This window comes from Pleurodeles waltl, chromosome 3_1 (assembly GCF_031143425.1).
Source record: "Pleurodeles waltl isolate 20211129_DDA chromosome 3_1, aPleWal1.hap1.20221129, whole genome shotgun sequence".
NCBI lineage: Eukaryota > Metazoa > Chordata > Amphibia > Caudata > Salamandridae > Pleurodeles > Pleurodeles waltl.
Window position 1 is genome coordinate 1,224,912,944 of NC_090440.1, and position 27,845 is coordinate 1,224,940,788.

Genomic DNA, 27,845 nt, shown 5'->3' on the forward strand with positions numbered 1-27,845 from the left:
GACACTCAAAGTGGGGACGCGGGGTCACTGTCTTGGACAGTCGGTGGGGATAAAACGTACGCTTGAGAGAGAATTAAACGCACTGGAGAGGGTCATTCACGAGGGGGAGCTGAGACAGGGCCCTGCAAGGCAAGTGGATGAAGAGTACGAACGTGCACGTAGAGAGCACTCCCAAGCTGAAGAGCGACTTAGATGCCACAGTATGCAAAGATACTTGGCATCCATACAATCAGAAGAGGGGAGATCCGGTAGACTCTTGGCATGGCTGGTGCGCCCGAACGGAGATAGTGACCCTATTGCAAGTGTACTAGACAGGGGGGGGACACGCAGACTCAGTCCAGAATCCATTAACGACGCATTTAGAGATTACTATACACACTTATACAGGAAGCCCACAGACTTGGGGACGGGGATTCTTGACAATTTCCTAACTCGGATATCCCTACCGGTATTGAGCCCAGAGGACAGGGTCGGCCTGCGGGGCCCAGTGACCACGGACGAGACAAGTGAAGCAATTGCACAGCTGGCCCCTGGGAAGACCCCTGGTACAGATGGTCTTCCTATGGATTTTTATAAAAAGTATAAATCCTTACTAGTCCCCAGACTGATAGAAATGTATATGGAATCGGCAAAGAACGGAGAACTCCCACGCACACTGCGTGAGGCATTGGTAGTGCAAATAGTAGGGAGGCATCTGTAACAGACTTTCGCCCACTATCAATGCTAAATAGCGACTTTAAGATCCTCAGTAAGATCCTGGCCAACCGGCTATTACCTCTTATGCCCACCCTGATACATCCTGACCAGAACGGTTTCATACCTGGTCGCAGCACCTCTCTGAATCTTAGGCGTATTTTCTCTATCATACATATGTCCAGTGAATCGAAGCCGCCAGCCGGGACCATGCTAGCAGTGGACTTTGAAAAGGCCTTCGACTCAATCAGATGGGACTACCTGAGGGCGACAATGTTAAAAATGGGCCTGGGTGAGGGCTGGGTCGAATGGGTGGACCTATTATACTCATCCCCACTGGCAAGGGTCAAGACGGGTAGGACAATCTCTGGTGCTTACCCAGTGCACCGAGGAACTAGACAGGGATGCCCCCTATCTCCATTGTTGTTCGCCCTGGCGATGGAGCCCCTGGCGGCGTGGGTACGCGGGGACGGAGCGGGCAGAGGAATTCGGTGGGGACCAACGGATCACATTATCTCGCTATATGCAGATGACATCTTGATCTATCTTAGAGATGGGGCGAGTGGTCTCCCCTGGGCCCTGAACGCCCTGGAGGAGTTCGGAGAGGTGTCAGGATTAAGACTTAACCGTAATAAAACATATGTGTTCCCCCTGATGCCTGGATATAGATGTCCCGCAACGTGCCCAACAGACCTGAAATGGGCCCCACGGACATTTAGATACCTGGGGATCCAGATCTACCATGACATGGGAGACTTAAGAGAGGGCAACCTTGGTAGAGCACTCCGATCCCTGAGATCATCGGTAGAATTTTGGCGCTCTCTGAAACTGTCAGTGATGGCCAGAGTGGCGCTCTCCAAGATGATCATGCTCCCCCAACTTCTCTATTACTTCACCAACTTGCCACTATTAATACCCCGAGCATGGTTCCGCGATCTGAACACATTACTCAGAGAACTAATATGGGACAATGGGCGCAGATGAACTACACTTACAACTATCTGCAGACCACCCCACGCGGGAGGCCTGGGAGCCCCTGACTTTGAGGCATACTACCTGGCATCCCAATTACAGTGGATACCCGGTTGGCTTGCGGGCCGGGGCCAACTAGATTTATATACAGCCCAAGGAGTAATTGACACGGCGTGGATTGCGGCATGCATGGCAAACAGAAAGATAACCCCCCCTGGGAACAATATAATGATAAAAGTGGCAATGGCATGCTGGAAAAGATGCACAAAAAGAGTGGGAGTGGGCCCTCCATATTCCCCAGCTTTGCCACTGGCGGTGCTCGCCATAGAACCTAGGGGGAGGGGGCCGGGAAACACGGGACTTGGACCCTGGTTGTCAGCTGGAATAGACGCAGTGGGAGGACTCTTCAAGGAGGGAGTTATGAGGGGATTTGTTGAATTAACGGAAGAGGGTGTTCCCGAAGGGCAGTTCCTGCTTTACGGGAGGCTAGTACACACTCTTAAAGCTCACTGGGACACGGTGAATGCGGAACCTGACACACATGAGGTCCTGCACTCACTGTTGACATTAGGGGAGGAATCACATCTGATCACCAAAATATATCGGGCACAAGTTGAGGCAGCCTTAGACCCCTTACGGTCGCTGAGAGGACGGTGGGAGGGCACAGTTGGGCGGGAACTAACTGACTCAGAGTGGAAGAGAATACTGGCCTACCCCCGGAAGATATCACGCAATACACGGTTAAGGTACATTCAATATAATTATTTGCACAGAACGTACCTCACGCCTCACAGGCTATTCCGTATATATGGAGGGGCCCCGGGGACTTGCCCGAGATGCGGAGGAGGAGCGGCGGATTTTGACCACATGGTTTGGACTTGCCCGGCGATCCATACTGGCTGGAGGGAAATATTGCCCACCCTAACTGAATTGTTTGAGTTTGAGTTGAGACCCACCCCTGAGCTGTGCCTGCTGGGCCTTAGACCAGCTGCACTTTGCGGAAAAGTGAAGGGGCGCTTTCTGGACCTTTCCCTGGCCCTTTATAAGAGACTAATCTCGAGGGGCTGCAAGGCCTCAGATCACCCTCTGCTGACCGACTGGAAAAGGGATATATCAACATGGTCTAGAGCTGAACTACGGGTCCTAAAAGCAGAAGAAGCCAGGAATATCCGCCAGGTTCCTATAGCTCCGGGGTGGGAGAATTTAATGACGAGCTGGGAGAGTATAAATAAGAGTCTGGCAAGCCCAGTAGGAGAAACCAGTGAAATCCAATCCACACCGAGGATGGAACCAAATGGTGGAAGCACATAGGCAGGCACCCAAAACAGACCCAAACCACACATAGATCACATCGAGAGTAAGGGTGCGAAGACAGTTGGACCTCTGACCCCCACTCCCCTGACAGAAATAGCAAGCAGTGTGAGTGACCCGCCGCCCCCATGGTGCGCCGGTGCGCCCTGGGTTGACATCTTCCCCTGCTCAAAAATTGATATATTATAGTACCTTCAAGCCAACAATTACAAAAGCCATTCGCACAAAGCCGTAAAGTTGACCTCCTGGGGTCTGTTTTTTCTTTTTTCTCCCCTTCCTCCTTTCCCTACCTCCAATTAGTCCAATATGACTGTCACCAGAAATTATATACCACATACCTCGTGTTCTCCCTCCCCCCCACCTTCCTCTTCCCCTCTCACCACCCTTGTCTTCCTGCACCTAACCCCTTACACCATCCTCCCAAGTTACAAGGAAGAAGGGGTTCAAGTTTGTTGTTTGATTGTTGATTATACAGAACAGTGAAATGAAGAAAGGAAATGCGCTTTAACAAGTAAATGAGCACAGTTTGTTGAATAAAGAACAATAAGACTAACGATAATAAAAAGAGCAAACAATGAACAAAAAGTAGAATATAGCATTATAAACAATAAATGCATGTGAAATGAACAAGTATGTAACTGTGTAACAGCAAAATGTTAATAAAAATATATTTTTAAAAAAATGTATATATATATATATACATTTTTCATATAAACACGTGTGTGTGTTTTTATATAAGTGTATATTTACATATACTATTAAATAAATATTACAGGAATGTATTTAATTTACATTATATTACTTTTATATATTTTAGTTTTTAAAATGTACTACTTCAACTTGTATATAGTTGTTACAAAATCAGTATTTGTGTATGTTTTTGGATGATATTACTATCCACTATATATTTTTCTAATATGTTTGTACTTACTATTATAAGTATAGGAACATGATATTGTGGTTAACAATAGTTTTAACACAATATTTTTGTCAACTATATTGTTTACCACACAATTGTCATTAAGCCCGCTGGCGATGTCCATGATGTGCTCCTACAGCTCCCTCACCCCCAACTGCTGTGAACAATGACCATCCATCAAAATGTATGTAACTAACAACCCAAAAATATATAACATATAACTTTTCAACAAATAAAGTAAAACAAGTGTCTGTAACAGCCATCCTGAATGCTAGTTTCACCTGCCTCCTCCATGCTCAACATCCTCTTGTTAAAGCAGGGTTCTTTACACAGAATGCTGGAAACACTAGTAGTTTAAATACAGATCAAGGATTTCAAACAGATCTAGTGAAAGAGTATATTTAAGGCTAATCTTGATTAATTTGTTTAAGCCCTCCCTGGTGAAACTAATTGTCAGAGCAGATGGTGTGAAGAATGCTGAAACCAAAGTCATTGGAGAGCATCTTCAACTAAGTTCATCCCACAAACATTGGTACATATCTCCTGTTTGTCTGTGATTGCAAAACAATAAAAGAGGGAAAGACATCCATTTTCCTGTCATTTCACTACCAGGGATTTTTGAAAATGAAAAGGAAATTTAAGCAAAAAACAACAGACAAAAAAACTAAAGCCTTCAAAGATAAAGGCTGCCAGAGGCAGAAAACCTTGAGTTAGACAGCTCCAGCTACAACTTTTCCACAGGACAAGAGAAAAACATTAACCCTCAATAAATACAAAATCCTAAATTAACAGCAATGAAATATCATTAAAGAAATAAGAGGTTGTAACAACTAAAAGAATGAACAGAAGGAGCAATAGGCTGAAAAAACCTATATACATTGTTAAAAATTCTCTAATACAAGACGTACATGAAAATAAGAAGACCTTCCATCCACACATCAAGATTCAACTTTATTCACTGGAGGCCATCCAAGTAATCTATCTCACTGTAAGTAGGAGGAAAAGGGCAAGGAAGCTACCTTCTCTTAATTGTTCAAAAATGCTGTCCTTTTTTCATCAAATATACTCTCACCTAATAACATGTTTACCACAAATTTACGATTTTTTCCATCTAGTTCTGAAAGTGTCAAAGCCCCATCCATGGCAAAGCAGGAGTTACTTGGCCCAACCGTGGGGGCTGAAGCTTTTTACTCAGGATGCCCTGGGGCCCACCCAACTATGGGCTCTGAACAACTGTGCCAAGTACCCCCTTACCCACTTGACTCCCAATCATAGCGTGAGTAAAGCAGTCAAAGTATTCTCAGAGAGGAGATAGGTGTAGGGTGAACACAGGCGCAAAACTCAATGCACACTCAGCAGCCCCCACAACTGAATGTCCACATAAATACTAACTTTTACAAAACGTGCCATCTTACCCAATCCAGTTGGAGATGAGATGGATGGGTCAGGAGTGTTCCGTGGTCTGGGTTGCGGTCATCTTTGGCAGGTGCTGGCAATGAGTGGTAGTCTCGTTGTAGCCGGCAAATGAACTAGACCTGTGAGAGAGCAAACATTGTTATTAAAAATGAATCACTAAAATAATGTGAAATAATGTGAACTTAAAGGCCTAACTGAAATTGTGTTAGCTTTACAAGTGACTAACGTGGTGGCAACCACAACATGTTTTATGTGAAATAATAATACTAATGTAAATGTAAATGTATTTTGATTTATCATAAATAAGTGTACTGAAGAATATGAATTATTCATGTATTATAGAACTAATGGTTTTAATTGTATTAGCATTAGTAAAAAGGCCTACGTTTTAATATTTTCGAGAAGCACAATGTTTAAATGCTATCGGTTTCACTGAAATGTTTTGCAAGCTTGGGGCCATATTTATACTTTTCGACGCACAACTGCGCCAACGCAGTTGTGCGTCAAAAAATCTAACGCCGGCTAACGCCATTCTGAAGCGCCATGCGGGCGCCGTATTTATTCAATGACGTTAGCCGGTGTTAGACGGCGGAGCTGCCTGGTGTGCGTCCAAAAAAATGACTTACACCAGGCAGCGCCGGCGTAGGGGACTATGGAGCTTGGGCGTTATAAAATGGGGCAAGTCACGCTGAGGCAAAATTTTCGCCTCAACCCGATTTGCGCCATTTTTTTTTACTCCCAACCCCCATTGAAATGACTCCTGTCTTAGCAAAGACAGGAGTCATGCCCACTTGCCCAATGGTCATGCCCAGGGGACTTATGTCCCCTGGCATGGTCATTGGGCATGGTGGCATGTAGGGGGGCACAAATCAGGCCCCCCTATGCCACAAAAAAAAAAAAAAAATACTTACCTGAACTTACCTTAAGTTCCCTGGGATGGGTCCCTCCATCCTTTGGCGTCCTCCTGGGGTGGGCAAGGGTGGCAGGGGGTGTCCCTGGGGGCATGGGAGGGCACCTCTGGGCTCCTTCCGAGCCCACAGGTCCCTTAACGCCTGCCCTGACCAGGCGCTAAAAAACGACGCAAAAGCGGCTGGACGTCATTTTTTTTGACCCGCCCACTCCCGGGCGTCATTTTTGCCCGGGAGTATAAATATGGCGCACATGCCTCGGAGTCATTTTTTAGTAGGGAACGCCTACCTTGCATATCATTAACGCAAGGAAGGTGTCCACGCTAAAAAATGACGCAAACTCCAAGATCTTTGGCGCTCGACGCGTCTAACGCCAAAGTATAAATATGGAGTTAGTTTTGCGTCGGATTTGCATCAATAAAAATGACGCAAATCCGGCGCAAACAGAGTCTAAATATGCCCCTTAGTTTATTAAACATCCTGTGTTACTTGCACAGTGGAAAAATTATGTTCTGTTCTTGCTTCACTTGTCAATTTTCCTTGAGATAATAATTGTAGTTTTAACAATGGGCTTCAGTGCTCAATGGTATGTTCCCTGTTGCTTTTTAAAAATGTGTAATATTTTCAGTGCTGACTGGAGACGAGAGAGGAGTGACAACGTAAACCAATCCAAGATGTGCTGAAAAAAGAAGAGTTACTTTTGAGATGCAAGTTAAGCCTGATTGGCTGTTAACACTCACACCCTATAGTCTTGTCCAATAGAAGCTTAGTTAGTAACTTATAGGACTTTAGTATAGCAATGTTAGGTGATGTAAGTCAGTTCTAGTTATTTTTCCAGTTCTGTGCTGTGTTAGATGCCTTTCTGTTTAGATGATACTAACAGTTCAGATATATTAGGCCCAACTTTTCTGAACTGTTGTCCCATTCATGTTCCTGATGCCTTATGCTGAATAATGAAGACCTGACGCTCCAGTGTTTTTCTGCTGTCTGCTGTCTGCTGTCTAATTTAAGAGAGTATAACAAATGTGCATTTGTTTTTCTTGCAGGTTTTTTCTCCCTTAGGAAATCCAACCGCTTAATTTGGTTAGCGCCATAGTTAGATGTTTTCCAAATAATGTTTGTCTTATTTTTGCATGAAGCCCACACATGCTTTTTGAATTAGATTATTAGCAAGGGATGCCTGATCCAAATTTGGCTGCTTATTAATTGATTATGATTCATTCATCTGCATAAACTAAATGTATACTGTTTCTATTTTTTATTCTAATTCTGTTGTTATTCTGTATTGTTCTCTTGGAGTGTCTAATGGTAAATGTTGTAGCTAGATTGAGATTCTTTAGACCCATTGGACAAACTTTGTTGTTTCTGTACTTTTATAATTTGGTCTTGCGCATCATCTACTTGACCTTAGCATTGTTAATTTGAGGGCAATAAATGTTTAAACTTTACTAAACTGATGTGGTGATTCATGGTCACATATGTCATGGTGTGTATAAATTATGGACTCCAAATTGAATATTTTGTTTATTGGATGATATATTTAGTGTTTACTGGCTCACATTGTCTGATTGGATGTTTTCTTACTTCTGTCTGAGTCCAAAGATTTGAGTCGACCTCTGAAGGTACTATATGTCACTACCTTATCATGTGACACTTAACCTGTCATAGGTGGTCTCACGATTGCAGAATTTGGTAGCAAAGGACGTTTGTCTCAATAGGAGAGTATCATCCTAGTTTTGATGGTTTTGACTCAATAGGAGGGAAACAGCCTGAATTTGTGACATTAAGTTTGTTGAAAATTCTGATTTTTTAAAATGTGGCTTTGCCAGTGCTTGTGTAGATGTAATTTGGCATGTTTCCAGTGTTTCTTGTGTTGTTTGAGTTCTGAATAAGGTTTTCGCTTGTAATGCTTTGGCAAATCGCAGGTGAATTGTGATGTATGTGAGAAATAGGGAGTTTGCGTACTCCAACATAGTTTGAGTGGGGAGTTTGTGTACTCCAAAGGATGAGTGTAGATAAGTCGTCGTACTTCATCTGAGTGTGGTGCTTTGTGTTCATACATTGCCCACAGTTGTTATAGTTGTATTCCTAGAGTGTGTGTTAAGGGAGTGTTAGTTTGACAGATGCTTGGTGATTCCTGAGTGCAGAAGGAGGATCTGGTATCAGTCAAGGATGAAATTTGCTGGTCGAATTTTACTTGTGCATGAGTGAAAGTTAAAGCCGGATAGGTAGCTCTTAGAGCTAAAAGCTGCAGTTGAAATATCCGTAAAGCTTCCCAACTGATTGAGCACCTACCTGTAGTAAGCAGACAAGTGGGTTTGTTGATTTTTCTTTGGTGCTCACAATATTTTGCATTTAGTTTTTGTATGAATTAGGTTTTGAAAGCCCCTTCATGAGGCTTTGACAGCCGCTGTGTGAGTGACTGTGACATCACTAGGTCCGCGCTGGGATTGGTCAGTTGATAAAAAGGATTAGCGAATGGATTGGTGGACAACCGTAAACAGCTACTGGTTGGGAGAAGCAAGCAAAAAGGATTTTGGAATTAAAATATTTCCAGTTTTGAATTTAATTTGTAGTTTTAAGTCAATTAAAGGTAAAAATGAAAATTTTCAAAGTGTCAAAGAGTGCGATAAGAGGAGATGCCTTCATTCCAGTCATAGTAGGAGACCTGCCATAAGGTACACCTGTATACATAGTAATTGAAGAGAACAGTCCCTCAGCATGTATTTGGTTAAAACATTGATGCAAAATGTAACTGAGAAGGAAGCGAGTTAGTGTTTCCTGCTCATGGAACTTTTAATATGAGAATTTTAGAAAATTTAAGAAGAATACTTAGGGCCTGATTCTAACTTTGGAGGACGGTGTTAAACCGTCCCAAAAGTGGCGGATATACCACCTACCGTATTACGAGTCCATTATATCCTATGGAACTCGTAATACGGTAGGTGGTATATCCGCCACTTTTGGGACGGTTTAACACCGTCCTCCAAAGTTAGAATCAGGCCCTTAATGAATTAAAACCCTCTCCGAGACCAGCACAATTTGAAGTTTTAGCTATTTGGGAGTTGGTAGCCAGACAACAAGAGAAATTAACATTTGAGAGACAAATGCGAAAAGTTGAGAAAACTTTGCTAGAAGCAAAACAGGATACTGAGCAAAACGTTTGGAGAGCAGAAACCTTCCAGGGTATTGGAATGTATCCTGCAATTTCACAAGAGAAAGAGGACAGTGTCAGACCAAAGAAAAAGAAAAAGAATAAGGATCCTGAAGAAACTGAGTCGAAGTCAGATAAAGCTAGGAAATCATTGACTTACGATAGTGACTCAGATGATGATGAATTTATAACACAGTTATTGAGAAATCTTCCCCCTCCACAACACAAGAGACAAGTCCAGGTACTAGTCCAAGTGCACCACTTCCAGTTGTGGTAACACCAGCTGCAAAGCCAAATACAGGTCACAACTAATGTTCCTGTTATTAGAGTTACTCAGACTCCTGTGATTCAAACTGTAGCTCAGCCTGTAGTTTATTCCACAATTTCAGTTGTTAGTTCTGCATCAAGTAATACAGTACTGGTGACACCACAGATTGTTCAAAATCAAGAGGTAACCAAGATGGAGTATACACCTAATTCAGTGTCTCCAGTGCAAGTTACTAGTCAAGCCCCGACAATGCCAAGGTATATTTCAGTAACAGTAACAAAATGAGTTCCTCAATACTTACAGGTCAGAATTCTGGAGTATCAGAATGCTCCATCAAGTTCAGAAGCATTAACAGTCGCTGTCACTATTGGTCCAGTTGTGCCATTGTTTGCTTAGGGAACTAATGAGAAAAATGTATGGAATCTTTTTGACACAAGTGCAGAAATGGAGAGACTTGATTCTACTACAGTAGTTATGTCTCCAATTAATCAGCCATTTGACAAAACAGGTCTAATTATAAACTTAACATATTCCAGGACTTCACAAAATTTGGAGAAGTCAAATTCAGATCCAAATTCAATTATCATGACACCTGAGAGAGAAAATGGCTCTGCCATGCAATACTCCACAATGTGTGCCTTGTATAAATAATAATGTCTCCTTACAAGGCTTAACAGCTCAGCAGTTAACAGACTGGTTTGAGAAAATGAGTGGAGTGAAAACAGTTGCTGAAGGGGGAATAACACAATCTGGCAAGATTAAAATTAGAATTAAATTAAATGATTGAGGGAACGCTTGAACTAACTAGAATTGATTAATATAATGAAGATGAGTTCTGCTTTATGTGTAAAGATGTTACAGAAAGAGCAGGATTGGCACATCAGAAATTATCAGAACTTGCAGAAAAATATAAAGTAGATATTGAGAAAACTAAACCATTGGAAATGAATGATTTACAGATTAGGATTTGATTCAAAAGATATTGAGAACATGAAATCACCTGGAATGAAAATTCATATTAAGGATTAATCCAAAGTATTCAAACATGGGGAGCATTGGATAAATGGGAAGGGAAATGGGTAAAGAAAAGAGATCAGAAGATAAGAGAGTCTGCAAATTTGAAATCTACTGACACACAGCAGACTGATAGTCTGGTAAAGATATTACCAATGAGAGAAATTCCTGTAGGGACGTATGTTCATGTCCTTTGGAGCAGGATTGATATTATATCATTCACAAATGTTTATCCGAGATTGAAAGAAAAATCAGTGGAATGGTACCAGCAGACACATAGGTATGTGAAATCTACAAAATGGCTGTGGGAGGATTTAAATACTCTTTTAGAAATAGTGGTCCTAGCTAATTTATGGGTTGAATGTAAAAGAAGCGTTGACTGGCCAACAAGAGAGCCTCCACAAGATCCAGTTGCAGGTGAACCATCTCCTGATGTAATGAAAAGCTATTACAAAGTGCTTACATTTTTTATAATGAGAATTTCATTTGGCAGAGAACTGATAGGACAGCACAGGAAGCAAAGGAGTTGATACATGTGTATTATAAAAGGTTGTTGAAGACATTCAAACACTACAGTGGAACAGGGACAATTGAACCTAAAGACATGATCCATTTTGTGTTCAGGTCTGTTGAAGAGTTGAGACCTGAAGTTGGTAACATGCTTAAGAGTCATTTGATTTGCTTGTAAGGAAAACCAGATTATGAAGTATTGCAGTTTGCAAAATACTGCAGTAACGAGATCGAAATGACGCAGAAGAGATTGAAGGAAAAGGCAATGGTGATGCTGATTAAAGCAGCACAGTCAAAAAATGCAGGGAATTGTTTCCCACAGCAGGGAAAAATGCAAGCGATTCAGAGTCAGGGACAGACAAGAGGCAGAGGATGTGGTGGTGGAAACAGAAATCAAAATCATGTTGGTGTTGATTTTAATAATAATGTTAATTCAGGTGATATGCAGACAATGAGAAAGATGTTACCTTGTCACTGTTAGGTTTTGGTTCTTCTGTGCTCTTCTGGTTCCTCGTGCTGTGGAACCGAAGAGCGGAGAACCTCAGAATGTTAGAATGTTGGAAGGGATTTGTGTAATGCGGGCAGTTGGTGCCGAAGATCCGTGGAAGGAGGACGGAAGTAAGGAGCTGTCTTAATTGTTGGAACCTAATAAAATAAACTATTCACCTGGAATCATGTGGACCGCAATTCCTTTCAGTGGCGACAAGGGTTACTTTCCTATCGACACCACAAGTAGGAACGACACCGCAAGCAAGAATCAGGAATCATCCTGTTTGCATCTTCTGACCATCGGTGCCAGCGTCAACTCTTTACCGCTGTTGTGGGGCGTTACTTATTGGTTTGGTCACGTGTTGTTTTTTTTTTTTTTTTTACTTTTCCGGGCGTGACCTCAGCCTTTGGAGCGGAGCGTGCTTTCGCCTGACGAATGTCTCCTTGGCAACTGCACGCTAAGGAAGCTAATGCCGCTCCTGCTGGCGTCTCCTAGGAGACGGAGCATATCCTCGAGCATCTCTTTGAACACACGGAGACGCTTTCCAATAGCTTCTTCTTCCGTGGGGTTTACATTTTATCGCTGAAGCCCTCCTCTTGTTTGGTCACGTGAGTACTGTGTTGTTCCTAACGCGTCGAGTGCTTTCTTGTTACAACCATCTTGAGTGCATGGAACTGCGTGTCACAGTGACACGCACACCAGCAGCGGCCATTTTTAGTGTATCTTACGGCGAGCGCACAGCATCCGGAGCGCTTGATCACGTTATCTTAAATTCAATATTAGCGTGTTACGGTGACGCGCACACCTTCATCTCGTATGTGAGAAAGTAGCCTCTTTCTAGCCTTGTTACCCCCACTTTTGGCCTGTTTGTGAGTGTATGTCAGGGTGTTTTCACTGTCTCACTGGGATCCTGCTAGCCAGGGCCCAGTGCTCATAGTGAAAACCCTATGTTTTCAGTATGTTTGTTATGTGTCACTGGGACCCTGCTAGACAGGACCCCAGTGCTCATAAGTTTGTGGCCTATATGTATGTGTTCCCTGTGTAGTGCCTAACTGTCTCACTGAGGCTCTGCTAATCAGAACCTCAGTGGTTATGCTCTCTCATTTCTTACAAATTGTCACTAACAGGCTAGTGACCAATTTTACCAATTTACATTGGCTTACTGGAACACCCTTATAATTCCCTAGTATATGGTACTGAGGTACCCAGGGTATTGGGGTTCCAGGAGATCCATATGGGCTGCAGCATTTCTTTTGCCAGCCATAGGGAGCTCTGACAATTCTTACACAGGCCTGCCACAGCAGCCTGAGTGAAATAACGTCCACGTTATTTCACAGCCATTTTACACTGCACTTAAGTAACTTATAAGTCACCTATATGTCTAACCTTTACCTGGTAAAGGTTAGGTGCAAAGTTACTTAGTGTGAGGGCACCCTGGCACTAGCCAAGGTGCCCCCACATTGTTCAGGGCCAATTCCCTGAACTTTGTGAGTGCGGGGACACCATTACACGCGTGCACTACATATAGGTCAATACCTATATGTAGCTTCACAATGGTAACTCCGAATATGGCCATGTAACATGTCTAAGATCATGGAATTGCCCCCTCTATGCCATCCTGGCATTGTTGGCACAATTCCATGATCCCAGTGGTCTGTAGCACAGACCCTGGGACTGCCAAACTGCCTTTTCTGGGGATTCACTGCAGCTGCTGCTGCTGCCAACCCCTCAGACAGGTTTCTGCCCCGCTGGGGTCAAGCCAGGCTTGTCCCAGGATGGCAGAACAAAGGACTTCCTCTGAGAGAGGTGTTACACCCTCTCCCTTTGGAAAATGGTGTGAAGGCAGGGGAGGGGTAGCCTCCCCCAGCCTCTGGAAATGCTTTCTCTCCCCTGACCTGCACCTCCCCTGGGAGGTGTCCAGAGCTCCTCCAGTGTGCTCCAGACCTCTGCCATCTTGGAAACAGAGGTGCTGCTGGCACACTGGACTGCTCTGAGTGGCCAGTGCCACCAGGTGACGTCAGAGACTCCTTCTGATAGGCTCCTTCAGGTGTTAGTAGCCTATCCTCTCTCCTAGGTAGCCAAACCCTCTTTTCTGGCTATTTAGGGTCTCTGTCTCTGGGGAAACTTTAGATAACGAATGCAAGAGCTCATCCGAGTTCCTCTGCATCTCTCTCTTCACCTTCTGCCAAGGAATCGACTGCTGACCGCGCTGGAAGCCTGCAAACCTGCAACATAGTAGCAAAGACGACTACTGCAACTCTGTAACGCTGATCCTGCCGCCTTCTCGACTGTTTTCCTGCTTGTGCATGCTGTGGGGGTAGTCTGCCTCCTCTCTGCACCAGAAGCTCCGAAGAAATCTCCCGTGGGTCGACGGAATCTTCCCCCTGCAACCGCAGGCACCAAAAAGCTGCATTACCGGTCCCTTGGGTCTCATCTCAGCACGACGAGCGAGGTCCCTCGAATCCAGCGACTCTGTCCAAGTGACCCCCACAGTCCAGTGACTCTTCAGTCCAAGTTTGGTGGAGGTAAGTCCTTGCCTCACCTCGCTGGGCTGCATTGCTGGGAACCGCGACTTTTGCAGCTACTCCGGCCCCTGTGCACTTCCCGCGGAAATCCTTTGTGCACAGCCAAGCCTGGGTCCACGGCACTCTAACCTGCATTGCACGACTTTCTAAGTTGGTCTCCGGCGACGTGGGACTCCTTTGTGCGACTTCGGGTGAGCACCGTTTCACGCATCCTCGTAGTGCCTGTTTCTGGCACTTCTCCGGGTGCTACCTGCTGCTGAGAGGGCTCCTTGTCTTGCTCGACGTTCCCTCTCTCTCCTGGTCCAATTTGCGACCTCCTGGTCCCTCCAGGGCCACAGCAGCGTCCAAAAACGCTAACCGCATGATTTGCAGCTAGCAAGGCTTGTTGGCGTTCTTTCGGCGGGAAAACGCTTCTGCACGACTCTCCACGGCGAGAGGGATCCGTCCACCAAAGGGGAAGTCTCTAGCCCTTTTCGTTCCTGCAGAAACCTCAGCTTCTTCTGTCCAGTAGAAGCTTCTTTGCACCCGCAGCTGGCATTTCCTGGGCATCTGCCCATCTCTGACTTGCTTGTGACTTTTGGACTTGGTCCCCTTGTTCAACAGGTACCCTAGATTGGAAATCCACAGTTGTTGCATTGTTGGTTTGTGTCTTTCCTGCATTATTCCTCTAACACGACTTCTTTGTCCTGAGGGGAACTTTAGTGCACTTTGCACTCACTTTTCAGGGTCTTGGGGAGGGTTATTTTTCTAACTCTCACTATTTTCTAATAGTCCCAGCGACCCTCTACAAGGTCACATAGGTTTGGGGTCCATTCGTGGTTCGCATTCCACTTTTGGAGTATATGGTTTGTGTTGCCCCTATCCCTATGTTTCCCCATTGCATCCTATTGTAACTATACATTGTTTGCACTGTTTTCTAAGACTATACTGCATATTTTTGCTATTGTGTATATATATCTTGTGTATATTTCCTATCCTCTCACTGAGGGTACACTCTAAGATACTTTGGCATATTGTCATAAAAATAAAGTACCTTTATTTTTAGTATAACTGTGTATTGTGTTTTCTTATGATATTGTGCATATGACACTAAGTGGTACTGTAGTAGCTTCACACGTCTCCTAGTTCAGCCTAAGCTGCTCTGCTAAGCTACCATTATCTATCAGCCTAAGCTGCTAGACACCCTATACACTAATAAGGGATAACTGGGCCTGGTGCAAGGTGCAAGTACCCCTTGGTACTCACTACAAGCCAGTCCAGCCTCCTACATCGTATTAACCTGTTTTTTGTGGCGAAGTTGTATTTATCTTCAATTCTACCAGCAAAAGTCTTCAATTCTACCAGCACACCCTTTCAATCTCACCTTGGCACATCTCGGCTGCCATTTTTGATGTATAAGTACACTTGGTAATTTTTCTCAGCTCCAGACAACGTTACCTTAACAACATTACTACTTTATTTGATTTTGTTTCCGCATGTATCACATTATAAGTACCTTTTAACTATCCTACCTGCCCTGTTACGTTGTTTTGATTACATGATGCAGCAATCTATTTCTCCACCTCCTCCTTTTGTTCCAAATCCAGCTTCTCCGGACGCTGATTGGGAGCAATGGAAGGAGGCATTTGAAGCATATTTGGATGCTCTTGAGGGTGAAACTTTCACTCACAAGAGAAAATTTGCGATTTTGAAACATTGTTTGGGAAATGAGGGGCGGAAAATTTTAAAATATATTCCTAAGGTGACTGTTGTAACTGCAGTGGGCGAGGGTGATAGCGTTGAAGATGAGTACGAGACAGCAATTAAGTCTCTGTACACAAGATTCAAGAGGTGCAGGAATGTTACTTTGGAGAGACATCAGTTCTACAAAAGGGTCCAAGCTGATGGCGAATCCGCATCTAGCTATGTTGGTGCTTTGAGACTATTAGCGGTTTTGTGTGATTATAAGGAATTTGAGGAAGAAATGATCAAGGACCAACTTGTGGAGAAAACCAATAATAAGAAAGTACAAGAGGCTCTGTTATCTACACCCAATTTAACTCTACAGAAAGCATTGGAGATTGCCACCAGAATTGAAAGTACAGCTTCATTTATGGAACAAATGTCTATCTCCGAAAAGAAACTCCATTCTCCGAGGTCTGATGTATTTGCAGTCAAGACAAAGCTTAAAAAAGGAAACAAGGGATTTGCACCACAATCCACAAGCAAAAAATCTGATATCAAATTTACTTGGTCATTAGAATGTTATAGATGTGGCAGCACCGCACATTTGGGAAATGCCAAGTTTTGTCCGGCTATTGACAAAATTTGTGCCAAATGTTATAAGAAAGGTCATTTTGCAAGAGTGTGTAAAGCAAATAGATCCTACAAATCGGATAAATATGTGTCTAACAGAGTAAATAGTGTTGATACAAATGATTCTCCTTCATCTAGCAGTAATGAGGAGGAGTTATTCGTGGTGAATAATGATCTTGCAAACAACTGCACAAGAAGACCTTTTTGTTTGGTAGAGGTAAACGGAATTCAGGTTCAGATGATGGCTGACTCTGGATCTCCATTTACTCTCCTGAGTGATTCCAAGTGGAATGAATTATTTAAAGGTCATGGGATCACTTTAAACCATTCACGTATTCAGACAATTGGATATGGTGGGAAATCTATTGATGTAATTGGTGAGTTCCAGGCAGATCTCAGGTTTAAGAATAACACAACTTCTGCCACCATATATGTAGCTAAGGATAATGCTTGTCTTTTGGGGTGGTTTGATCAAGGTAAATTGGAATTGGTCTTGGACCCGAATAACCCAGAACAAGTTATAACGAGAAGTGAATTCATGCTTGTATCCTCTGTTAATTGTGAGGAGTGGGAATCACGCTATCCTGGAATTTTCAATAATAAGGTGGGGTTATACAAGGGGTTCTCGCACAAAATCAAAATCAATGAAAATGCCCAACCAAAAGTGCATAAGGTACAAAAAGTTCCTTTCACCTAAAGGGAGGGTTTCAAGAAAGAATTAGACAAACTGTGTGAACAAGACATAATTGAACCTATTGAGTCCTCGGATTGGGTGGCGCCTTTGGTTTTAGCTCGCAAGGCTAACATAATGTTGAGAATGTGTGTGGATTTACGTGATCTTAATGATCAAATTTGGGTCGATCAATACCATTTGCCCAACTTTTCAGAAATGTTATCTTCTGTTAAGGGTGGGAAAATGTTTTCCTTGCTTGACATGACTTCTGCTTATCACCAAATTAGTCTTCATCCAAGTTCCAGACATTATACCGCCTTCATCACTCCTTTTGGGTTATTCCAATTTAAACGCATACCATTCGGGTTAGCTTCCGCTGTCTTCCAGAGGACAGTGGAAAGCATGTTCAGAGGGGTGTGATGGCGTTCCAAGATGACATTCTGGTTTATGGAAAAGATTTTGCTTGCCCTGAAAACAAAGACCAATTGAGGTCGTTCATGGGTTTATTAGAATTTTATGCTAGACTTGTTCCCAACTGTTCAGAAAAGACGTACTATCTGAGGAAGCTACTGAAAAAGAATACTAAATTTGTGAGGGATGTTGACTGCGACCGTGAATTCGAAAATATTAAGCAAGAGATCTCCCAAGCTATTCCCCTGAAACCTTTTGACACCAGAGATTATACAATCATCATGACTGATGCCAGCCAAAAAGGTTTAGGAGCTGTGTTGTTGCAAAAAAGGGATGGGAGGAAGGAAGTTGTTGCGTTTGCTTCAAGGAGTTTGAAAGAAGCTGAAGCAACATATTCTGTGATTGAACGTGAAGCCTTGGCATGTTGGTGGGGAATTAACCACTTCAAACAATTTGTGTGGGCACAAGGTTTATGGTTAGGACTGATCATAAGCCTTTAGTTCAACTATTTACAGCCAAAGGTGCGGAGTAGGCCACTCCACGAATAGCTAAATGGCAATACAAATTATACGAACACAACTTCAAGTTAGAGTATGTGCCTGGCAAGAAAAACATATTGGCCGATTGCTTGTCCAGATTGGCGAGCACTGATCCATTGGAAGAGACATCAATGTATCTCAATTCCAAGGATGAAGATGGTGAGGTTGTTGTCTGTATAATAGGAGAGCAATTGAATGGAGCGTTAGGTGAACAAGATTGGAGGGAAGCTTGTGAAGAGGATCAGGACATAAAGTCAGTAGTGCAAGGAGTCGTGATGGGGTGGTCACAGTGGTCTCCAGATGGCGATCTTAAGGATAAGTATAAAAATGTTTTTGACGAGCTGTCAGTAATCAATGGTTTATTATTTAGGTTGAAGTTGCTAGTTGTGCCGAATGGCATGAGAAATAGGGTTTTGTGCCTTGCGCATGAGGGTCACAATGGTATCCGTGCCATGAAAAGGAGAGTCAGGGAAGGATTCTGGTGGCCTGGAGTGGATAAATGTGTTGAACACTTCGTAAGAGATTGTGTCTATTGTGCAGTCAGTGACAAGTCTCAAATCACAGTTCCAAGTCCAATAGAAGCGATTAGTGTTCCTGATAAACCCTGGAGCAAGTTAGCAATTGACATAATTGGACCTCTGAATTTATCATATGGATTCCAGGGATAAGGGTTAGTACTAATAGATTTTTACAGTAGATGGCCAGAAGTAAAATTTGTGAAAGTGCCTGACTCCAATAATGTGATCCGATGGTTAGAAGGGATTTTTGCTAGGGAAGGAATTCCGGACGAGATTTTGACTGACAATGGTTCTCAATTTACCTCGGGACAGTTTGCAAAATTTGTGAATTTCTTGGGAATCAAACATTCTAAATCTTCCCTGTACCATCCAAGGAGTAATAGATTAGTAGAAAGGTTTAATAGGGTCCTCAAGGACAATATTCAATTGTCTAAAGCGAGCGGTTTGCACTGTAAAAGTGAATTGGATAAATTGTTGTGAGCCTTGCGCACCACCAACAACTCAGATACACAGGTATCTCCTTTTGTTTTATTACAGGGACGTGTTCCATCCTCAAAATTAACCAGAGAATGGATGGGTCATGGTACAAGGTTGATAGTGTGATGGAGAAATGTTGGGTAGCGCAACAAAAGTATGTGCAGAGTTCACAAGTAACTCACCGCCGCAAGTTTGATTGGAAGGTAGGTGATGTAGTGAGGGTAAAGTGTCCGAGATCCACGGGTCTGTCCAAATTCTCCAGCGGTAAGAAAATAGTGCAAGTGGGTGACAGTGCTGTGAGACTTGATGATGGCAAGTGGTGGAATAAAGATAAGATATCCCTTACTAAGTCCGTAGCAGTGGAGAATGTCAAGGGTGTGGATGGTAGAGAGCGTGTTGAACGTCTTGGATTTCAGTCTCCCAATGCTACTAGAACTGTCGAACAACCTAAGAGAACTGTCAAACCACCTAAGAAATTTGAGGATTACATTATGCGTTCAGGTTGTCATTCTTTTAAGGCAATCATTTCACCAGTACATCCTTACAGACGTTCATCCAGAACTGTTAAACCACCTAAGAAATTTGATGATTACACATGCTAGTGTTCTTGTTGGAATATAGCAATATTAATGCATTTGATGTACAATTGTTTTGTCAATGTTTGTGTATTAATGAATTATTCCTGTAATATATATTGTTTTTTTTTTATTGTTTGTTAAAATCGTTGGGAAGAGATGTGTTAGGTATTGGTTCTTCTGTGCTCTTCTGGTTCCTCGTGCTGTGGAACCGACGAGCGGAGAACCCCAGAATGTTAGAATGTTGGAAGGGATTTGTGTAATGCAGGCAGTTGGTGCCGGAGATCCGTGGAAGGAGGACAGAAGTAAGGAGCTGTCTTAATTGTTGGAACCTAATAAAATAAACTATTCACCTGGAATCGTGTGGCCCGCAATTCCTTTCAGTCACGCTTGCGGGGGTCTCAGACACTGGAAGCAGGAGTGTCCTATGATGCAGATGAATGAAAATAATCTTTTTCCAAATTTGAGAAGACCAAGAATTTGTAAACCTAATTTAAATGTCCAAAATATGAATAAGCAAATGCAAATTCCCATCAGGTGCAGGTGCCACGTTTTCAGGTGCCACAACAACAGCAAATGCAACTGCAGATGCAAATGATGCGACAGCACCAACAAATACACATACCTCAAGCTCCAATGGTACAGCAGCACGTAGTGGTTCTTCAGCAGAACCCAAGTCAAAGATCAAGTCAAAATAATCAGTTAATACAGCAATTCCTTTTACCCAATGAGGATGAACTGAGTGTTGAAATTGTGAGTGAGAGTTCAGATAAACATAATGTGTGCTAGCAGCTTCATTAGAGGTGGATCGGGGGACCTTATATAAATGGAACATTAATGGGTCATCAAGTCTCATTTTTGTTTGACACAGCAGCTACACGCTCTGCCACTTTCTGGAAAAACAGTACAAGTTGTAGGAGTAGCAAATCTATTTCTGACAAATACGATTATTGAACCGATTCCTGCTAAAATTGGTACTTTTGAAGGCTTGCACGAAGTTGTAATCTGTGACTCTGTCAAGTATGCCTTCTGGGAAGAGATTTGTTGTGCAAAACAAAGGGGGTCATTCCAACCCCGGCGGGTGGAGACCGCCAAAAGACCGAACCGCGGTCAAATGATCGCGGCGGTCATTTTGACTTTTCCGCTGGGCGGGCGGGCGACCGCCAAAAGGCCGCCCGGCCACCCAGCGGGAAAGCCCCAGCAACGATGAAGCCAGCTCCGAATGGAGCCGGCGGAGTTGCTGGTGTGCGACGGGTGCAGACACTGAAAATCTTAATGGGGCCCTGTTAGGGGGCCCCTGCAGTGCCCATGCCAGTGGCATGGGCACTGCAGGGGCCCCCAGGGGCCCCACGACACCCGTTCTTGCCAGCCTCTTCCTGGCGGTATAAACCGCCAGGAACAGGCTGGCAGGAAGGGGGTCGGAATCCCCATGGCGGCGCTGCTTGCAGCGCCGCCGTGGAGGATTCCCTGGGGCAGGGGAACACCGGCGGGAAACCGCCGGTTTCCCTTTTCTGACCGCGGCTTTACCGCCGCGGTCAGAATTGCCCCTGAAGCACCGCCAGCCTGTTGGCGGTGCTTCCTCCGTCCCAGTCGGAATGACCCCCAAAGTGTTTGATTACTTGTACAAATGATGGAATTGCCATTCAGACAAATAGTGATGATGATGAGAAATCATCCATACTGATTGACTGTAATCCAGTTAATGAAGAATTCCCACTGATTACTTTTTAACCTGAAATTACAGTACAGGACCTGACAACTGATCTACAAGATACATTTAATTTGAGAGTTTGGGGTCTTTCTGGGAAAGATATTGGTCTAATTAAAAGACTTAAACCAGTCAAAGTCACAGTCAAACCTAATGCAGTTTTCCCGAAAACTCCTCAGTATCATATGGCACCAGATGTAATTGAAGGAGTTACTGCTTTAATTGCAGATTTTGTTAAGCAGGGAGTTTTGAAAGAAGTGCTGAGCAGCCCAAGAAATTGACCTATTATTGGTTTGTGAAAACGAAGTGGAAATTTTGCATTGTTCAAGAATTGAAAAAGATCAGCAATATTGTGGTCAAATGTTGACAGTGGTACCCAATTCAGCAGTGATTTTGTTCCAAATTCCACGTGACGCAAAATGGTTCACAGTAGTGGACCTGTCACAAACATTTTTCTCAGTGCCTATACATGTGGATAGCCAGTTTCTTTTCTGTTTCAAATTCTGTAATTGTGTGTATCCCTGGCATAGAATCCTACAAGGCTTTTCTGAATCCCCGTCAGTATTTAATCAGGTGTTGAAAAAGAATTTGGAATCATTGGAAATGCCTTTCCTAACAATATTGGTTCAGTCTATTGATGATTTATTGGTTGCTTCAAAGACACAAGAATCATGCAGACAATTTACTATTGCCTTGTTGACTCATCTGGGTGAAAAGCGATATAAAGTGTCCCCAGCTAAATAACAGTACTGTTAAAAAGAGATGAAGTACCTGGGACATCAAATAGAGAAAGGCACAAGGAAGGTGTCCGGAGAAAGGGTTACAGCTATTTTACAAATGAATCCTCCAGTTACTCAAAGAAATGTTAGGATGTTTTTGAGAATGGTGAATTACTGCCGTAAATGGATTTCCAATTTTTCTGTTATTTCAAAGCCATTGCAGAGATTTACCCACAAAGACACTACTGATCCTATCCCATTTGATGAAGCTTGTATGAAAGCTTTTACTGAGTTGAGAGGGGGTCTGTGCAGAGCACCAGCTCTGGAAATGCCTGACTACTCAAAACCATTTTCATTGTTTTGCCATGAACATGATTGCTGTGCACTTTCTGTTCTAACACAGGTACATGGTATAAATTGTCCTGTAGCATATTTTTTAACTACATTGGATCCAGTTACTGCCACTGTACCAGGCTGCCTTAAGCAGGTAGCAGACGTTGGTGTATGCCTCACTCAAAGCGAGAGCATTGTGATGGGACATCCTTTAACTGTACTGGTCTCTCACTCAGTTGAGGTCTTGCTTACTAAGACCAAAACTCAGTATTTGACAAATTCCAGGTTGACGAAGTGTGAGTTGTAGATTCTATGATCTTGAAATGCAACCCTCTAGAGGTGTACAGTAGTTAATCCTGCAACCGGCTGCCAATAGATGTTGAAATTGAAAATGTAAAAGTAGTTGAATAAAACTGCCAAGAGGTTACTGAGCTAAGGACCAAACCCAGACACGATATTCAGGATACTACGTTAAAGAAAAATGATCACATAATTTTTGTTAACGGTTCCTGTTTGAGAGATAATGCGGGAACATTGAAATCTGGTAAATGCTTATGCACCTTTTCTGGTGTACTTGAAGCTTCATGGCTTCAAGGAGTATTTTCTGCACAAGTGTCTGAATTGGTGGCTCTTACCAGGGCATGCTGTATTTCTGCACAGCTTAAAATTACAATTTTTACAGACAGCCAGTAATGATTTGGTTTTGTGAACAAATATGGGCAGTATTGGTCACAGAGTGGCTTTATGATCTCTTCTGCTCTCCAATTAGGAATGGTGACAGAATTCATGATTTGTTACAAGCTCCGCACCTGCCTGAAAAAATTGCAATAGTCAATTGCAATGTTCACCACAAGTTAAACAATTTAATCTCCATGGGTAACTCTTATGCAGATCAAATCGCTAGGTTTTGTGCACTTAACTGTGCTACTTTTAATGAAGAGTGGAAAAATGTGAACACAACAAATACTGATGAGAGAAGTGAAAGTTACTTATTGACTGTGATTGACTATTGGGAAAAGATAAAAAGACCCCAAAATGAGGTTCCAGAAGATGAAAAGAATAGCTGGGTAAAACTGGGTTGCATTCACAGAGAAATTGATTACATTTGGGTTTCAAATGAAGGGCAGGTAGTTTTGCCAAACTGTCTACTGATGCAAATGGCATGATGTCACCATGGTCAAACACACATTGGCAGAGATGCAATGATTGAAACATTTAAGCAATCCTGGTACAATCCAAAGTTTAAACAGATTGCTGAAGCAATTTGTCACAGATGCATTACATATCAACAAATGAATGTGGGAAAAAGAACTGTTATCAATTTCAGTCACATTGGAAGAGCAGAATGTCCATTTAATGGAATGCAGATGGATTTCATTGAAATGCCTGTGTGTGGTGGTTTGACATACTTGTGTTCTGTACATTTCGTCACTGGATTGAAGCCTACCCTACAAGTACAGTATAAATGATAGCCTCAAAGTAGCAAAGCTGTTACCTAAGGAGTTGATTCACAGGTTTGATTTTCCAGCCAGTTTAGAAACAGACAAAGGAAGTCACTACAATTACGAGGTGATTACATTATTATGTTCAGCCTTAAACATTGAGCAGAAGCTGCATTGTAGCTATCACCCTAAAGCTTCTGGATTAGTAGAGCAAATGAATGCCACTCTGAAAGCTCGACTAGCAAAAATGTGTGCATCTACTAATCTGAAATGCCCTGATGCTTTACCTTTGGTCCTGATGAGTATGCGAAGTAAGCCTGACAGAAAGACGGGAATCTCTCCTCATGAAATCCTGATGGTCAGAGCAATACAATTACCAGCTGTTCCTGCAAATGCACTTGTAAACCTAACAGATGACTTGGTGCTGGATTACTGCAAAGGGCTAGCTGATGTGGTTCGCTCTTTTTTTCACCAGTTGGAAACTACAGCCGTGCCACCAACCCAGGATCAGTGTCACACTCTTCGACCTGAAGAATGGGTGGTGATCAAGAAGCACAAGCGGAAGACTTGCTTGGACCCTAGGTGAAAGGGACTGTATCAAATAGTTCTGGTGACAACAACTGCTGTGAAGTGTGCTAGAATCCTGAACTGGATCCACGCCAGTCACACTCGTAATGTGCCATGTTCTTTGGATGATGAAAATTCAGTGTTGCTGAGAGCACCAGCAGAAGTTGTACAGCCTCAGGAAGATCAAGTGACAAAAGACAGGGCAAGAAGTAAAGACAGAAGTAAAGACAGTTCAAACTGGTGAAGATCCAGGTGCTCCTCTGAGAGACAAAATAGAAGAAAATCCTGATATTCCTCTATCAGAATCAGAAGTGAATGTAGCAGGAGATTCACGCCTGAACCAAAAGACTCTCCCAGAAAGAGACGATTGGGAAAACCAGTTGAAACAGATCACATTTCTTGAAGTAGTCGAGAGCGGAGAGGAGTTGAATCAAAGTCATGCAGATTTGGCTCCTCCTGAAGTGGCTAATAGAGCAGGTGAAACAAGTTAAATCCCTGCTAAGCCAAGAAGAATCGTGAGTCCAGTTTTGCCATCACTGTCTAGAAAAAACTGTGAAAGAAGATAAGTGTCTGACTCTGCATGCAACAACTGAAAAGGTTCCTGATGTGCTGTCAACCATAAATGAGGAACCGGAAACAAACAGAAGGAGCACATCAGATCTGAGTGAAGGAGAAATATGTGCAAATTGAAGATCAAAAAGAAAATGAGTTGCAAGTCGAAGATACTCAGGTCCTGAATGGGCGTACTTGTAGCAGATGAGTGGCAACACATGTTCATGTCCTTTTGTTTTGACCATGAGAATCCAGTTCAACATTCTAGAACTTGAAATTGCATTTGAATTAAGTTTTGAAGTCACATTGTAAATTGGACAAGAGAGATATTATACACTGGAAATAATAGTTAGTGATCAGCAGATTATGAACTAATGAGAGACATTGAAAAACAGATTTTTGACAAAGCTGCTAAACCGATTTTTGACAAGTTCTAGAAGAAGCCTGAAAGCTGCTGTAAATATTCACAAACAAAACTGAAGATTATTTTTGATTTTTGTTTGGCTACATAGTTAAACCTATTTTTCTTTTTCCTTCACTTTCTGATTCTTTACAGGCCATGGATGCCAACCACAAAAGAAGCAATGAATGTTGCAGGCATATGTGTGAGGGATTGGCAGTTGTACATGTATTAATAAGTTTATTGTTGATTGTGAGTATGAGTGTTTCTGCTAAAGCTGAAACTAATTATACACCTTCTCCAGAGACTACTACACTTTCTAAATTAGAGAAGTTTAATAGGGATGAAAAATACTTGCACTTAGACAACTCTGTTGTGTAGGTTCTCATTATCCTAATGAGACTATGGATTTGGGATGCAGAATCACCTGAATTGTGGGGTTGGGTACAATCCCACACCATGTGACATCTGGTGGCCCAATCTGGGCAAGTAGCAGTGCCTCATCTCCACCCAAGAGCACGGATGGTTGTGGCGACTGGGCGCATGACAGAGAGGACTCCTCAGGGGAATGGTGATCGATCAGATCTCATCCCTTTCTCTCAGTTACATTAGACTAACACAGGCAAAGACAAACAGAAGCACAGTATAGTTCAACAAGGTTTATTGAAATAACAGCATCTTAGATAAAATTAAATGTATTGCAATAACTAGGATGATAAAACACACTACAAGCAAAACTGTGACAAGGAGAGTGAAACACAAAAACAGTCCCACCATACTGCACTTGGAATAATATATATATTTTCTACCTAAGCTATGTTACAACACAGTGTGGTAAGCCCTAAACCGCCCTTCAAGTTTCCCTCCTGGGGAGACATCATCCCCCATACTTGAGCAAGGAAACCTGTTGTCTAAAAAGACACTGTCCCTTTATCGGCTAGGGATGTGGTAGTCTAAGCAAGCCGCTGTAGCGAAGACACTCAGCAATAAGCATGCAGTCATGGTCATCTGGCTGGAATCTCCCTCTGTCATTTATGGGACATAGAAGTGTTTTAATAATAAAACAACTGTTGTTCTAAAAGAATTTCCTCACATAAGAATGTGTATGTTTGTGTGAATGTCGGAGACACAGCGTACCACTTTTGCCGGCACCCCTATCTGACTTTAGCTTTGAGGAAAGCACAAAGTGAAATGAACGCTGTGATAAGAATGCAATGTTTTCCTATGTGAAAGAACAAACAGGTAGAGAAAATAAAACAACCCTGCGAATGTGGCTAATGGTAGAAATACAAAGCAATGCTGAATAAAATGTAACTGGTCTAAAGTCATAACGGCAGGCCTAGTTCGCTAAAATAAGGTGGCAAAAATAGCTACACAACACGCTCCTCATGCCGGTTCAAAGGTGGTTCAAAGCATAAAGTAAAATATGAAAGCTACTAAAAACGTATTCATAAAAGTCATAAAAGCATACAAACATGAATGTCAACAATGGCAAGTTAAAGGACATGAGAGCATGGGGTAAAAAGGGGCAATTAAAAACATTAGTAGTGGCGCCAATAAAACGGAATTCAAAAGTCAATGTCATTTTTAAAATCTCCAATTATATCCAGGACAAGTGAAGCGAGGAAATGTTCCACTTCGACAGGTAATAAAATATCTAAATCGTTGCCAAGGAAAACCAAGGAGCAATCATGTTCCCAAGCCTGAGCTCCAGTTGAGGCAGCAGAATTCTGTGGTGTGCCCAATGTTGAGTTAAGAGCTGCAAAATCCACAAAGGGAAACTCATAGACAGCTTCCCGAAGCAAACGCACCCTCAACGCGCAAGTCTGGTTATGAGTCCTCACGAGAACATCAACAGATTAGCGTCCAATGAAAGTAAGGGCCGCATAGAAAGACAAACTTTCAGTGCACATTCAAAAAGGCACCAAAGGTATTGAAACACAGGCTGCACACAATCCAAAACCGGTCTAAATGACTGAGACCAGTCGCACTCCAGTTCTTCCAGGAGTGGTGCTCCAAAATACTGCATCATGCGTTGATGACACAGTTGCTCTGGTGGAAGCGCTTGTAGCCAGTTGTGAAAGGATAGCCATTGTGCAGAAAAAATAGCAACAACAAAATGCCACACACAGCCAAAGTAATTGGAAATCCCCTGAAAACACTGGAAAATATGGAGTGAACGGATGAAGGTATTAAGCCAAATATAAAGGAAAAGGTGTGAACGAAACCAGAACTAACAGCCTTAAAGACATGAGCGACCCCAGTAGTACTGGACGTGTTAAATATTTGTCCCACGAGTTCACCAAAGTATCTCAGAAAGTTTGTACATAAAAGGGACTGAATCTCTGCAGATGAACTTGCAACTTTAAGCGCATAGGTCTTGCGTGCAGATGTAAGCGCCACATGTTTTTGAAACAATAAAGCCTGGAGTATGCTCAAAATTTACATCTGAAGCA